Source organism: Sphaeramia orbicularis, chromosome 24, assembly GCF_902148855.1.
Source record: "Sphaeramia orbicularis chromosome 24, fSphaOr1.1, whole genome shotgun sequence".
Lineage (NCBI taxonomy): Eukaryota > Metazoa > Chordata > Actinopteri > Kurtiformes > Apogonidae > Sphaeramia > Sphaeramia orbicularis.
In genome coordinates this window covers 829,104-831,869 of record NC_043979.1, presented here as the reverse complement: position 1 = coordinate 831,869, position 2,766 = coordinate 829,104, and the positions used below count along the sequence as shown (strand labels likewise).

At 41.3% G+C, this 2,766-nt stretch overlaps 1 long non-coding RNA gene across 1 annotated transcript; it reads right to left on the bottom strand.

Annotated features, from left to right (window-relative positions):
* Positions 1-683: 683 nt before the first annotated feature.
* LOC115415597 (uncharacterized) lies at positions 684-2,288 on the bottom strand. Its single transcript, XR_003934843.1, has 3 exons — positions 1,745-2,288; positions 919-985; positions 684-772 (listed from the first exon to the last, which is right to left on the bottom strand). It is a non-coding gene; the product is annotated as an uncharacterized LOC115415597 (long non-coding RNA).
* Between the last annotated feature and the right edge of the window lie 478 nt (positions 2,289-2,766).

Genomic DNA, 2,766 nt, shown 5'->3' with positions numbered 1-2,766 from the left:
CAGACCAAAGCAGTTTAATTAAAGGTAGACACTCTTCAACTAACACACATAGAATAATCTATGAGGTTAATTAATCTAACAAACACAATCTGGAAACCAGAATTATTTCTCTAGATGCATTTGAACAACAAATTATTCCAGGAAAAGCCAAAAGCATTGTTACAATATTGATGTTTCTGTCAATAAAAATGTCACCACTGTTCCAGTGTTGTTGGGGTTGAGGGGGGCCTGGAGATTTATGGTCCTCCAAAAGGGAAACAACACAAACAGACTGAGAACCACTGAGCTACTGGAACAGCTGACAGGAATAATGAGGTGAATACAAGCAACTTAGTTCAATTGTTCTATATGAGAACACATAAAAAAAAACAGACTTGTAGTGGTCTACATAAGTCATAAATGACTTCCTTATTCATGAGGTTCACAATCATAAATACACTGTGTATGATACAAAAACATAAATGAAAAGAAGTATAATGGGCCAAAATAAAATAAAAGTTACGGAAACCAAAATACTGCTACTCTGAGGGTTTGAGTCCATACAGTGTTTGAGGGCACTATTTCAGTTATACAGAGGGTCAACCCTGTGTATTTTCCTCCTAACAGGGTGTGCAGAACAAACAGGTGGATGTGGGTTTCTCTTACCGCTCAGTGAACACAGGTCTGTTCATCCAAGGCAGTTCAGGGTTCAACACAGTGGATCTAAGGCTTGGACTCACCAGCCTTGGACAGGATCTTCTATCTGTACACCTCAGCAAACTAAACACCTGACCTGTGGAACGGAGGAAGAAAGCATTCCAAATCAAGTCTCACTCACTCATGAGCACATTTCAGTCACACATTTACATCAGAAATCCTTCATTTATTCTACACATCTGACTCCATGGTACAGGAAGTCATTGAATAGATCCTTCTTACCCAGCGTAATAAAAGCCCTGGCTCTGCAGAGGAGTCCAAATGGAGACAGCGGTGCACCACAGTCCAACTACAGACAACAGGGTTTAGGAGGAAATGAGGTTTATAGAGTGCACACAAACACACAGCAAACTAACATTCTCTCATGACTTTTCACTCTCACTTTTAAAATGTATTTACATCTTTCTTCTATTTAGGTTTTAATTAACATGCAACCATACAAACACCTGTTTTCAAATGACTTTACCTGAATGTTGGTTCAATATTTAGACACTACTAGGGTTACACCTGACCTAAACCTGATGAAAAACTGATGAACTTCAGGGCAAAAAGGCTCCAGAGTTTGATTTTTATTCCATGTACTTTTTCCTTTGACAGTTTTTAGTCTTACCATCCTGTTAATAAGGTTGTGTTCAGGGCAGACCAGTGACTATGGGAGGATAATAACAGCCTGGATCAGACTATTTCCTGAAAACTGTCCCAAACACACACACAGTAGGACTGGAACTGCACTTATTGTGGATGAAAAAGAACACAACAGACACACAACTGACTCAACTCCTGACACAGACACACAACAGGAGTTCTGCTGGATTTTCGGCTCTTTTTCTCATATATTTGACAGTTCTTCATGCTAACAGCTAAGTGACGCAGCTAACAGTTGAATAAGCGGTCAGACCGGATTGAACCGGTTCAGTCCAGATCTGTTCTAAAGTAGAAAACAAACATATTCTACTGGGACAAACTGGGTTAAATAGACTCTGTTCTAAAATAGATCCCATTATTATGAACACAAATCACTGGTAGAGGCAGGTTAGCATCTACTCACCGGACTTCCGAACCGAGCCGAGCTGCTGTCAGACCGTATTCCTCCGCTGCTGGACCTAGTTCCGTTCTCCTTTGGTTCCTTCACTTCATCTTCTCTCCTTCTTCATACGCAGTTCAATCCGTGTTCTTCTGTATTTTCTTCTGTTTTTAAAACTTAATTTCAGGACATTTTGTGCAGCGTATTAAGATCTACACAAGTTTGAGGCGTAGCCGCAGTGCAGTCAGACTCCTCCGCTGAGACAAATAGTCCCTCTACTGCTCAGTTTGATTTGAGTTCATATTAAATGTTTAGGACTGGAGTTTACAGGAGTTTCCACAGGCCCTGAACGCACCGCCTCCACCAAACCAGGTTTTTTTCCTAACAGTCATTTTCCTGGATTTGATGATGGTGTTTGGTGGTTCAGGTGTTAGACCGGGTTCAGGTCTGACCACCGGGGTGCTCCCTGCAGAACCACCCTGGTTCAGTGACGCCCGTTGATAGAAGGCCACAGACTGGATTCACACCATTTTCATCTTCATCAAACAGTTCAAGCCCTTGTGCCTCATGAATGGGATCTATGAGGAGAACACTGAGAACATGAGGAGGAGGAACAATGAAGACACAAGATACAAGGTTCCAACATAACGGAACAAGTCATTTCAATTTCACTAATGAATACCGTTTCCAAAACAAGTACCAGTACCTCAGAGATATTGAACCAAGAATACATACTGATGAAATAAGAATAAACACAGTTATTATCATTATTATTCTTAGTTCAATAATAATATTGTCTGAATCTATTTCAGTTCTATATCTGGGGCGGGGGTTCTGATAGTTGTTCCAGACGACAGAAGGGGAACCAGACCATGGGACAAAGGCTGATGAAGGTCTGGGATGACGTTGACGGCCCTGGAGAACAGCGGTGATTGGACATGTCCATCGGGGGGGGACAGGGACATTCAGGATCTGACTGATGATGACACTGGGAATATTAGACCCTCACTCATTCTTTTTGAATAAATAATCTAAACTTCATCTAA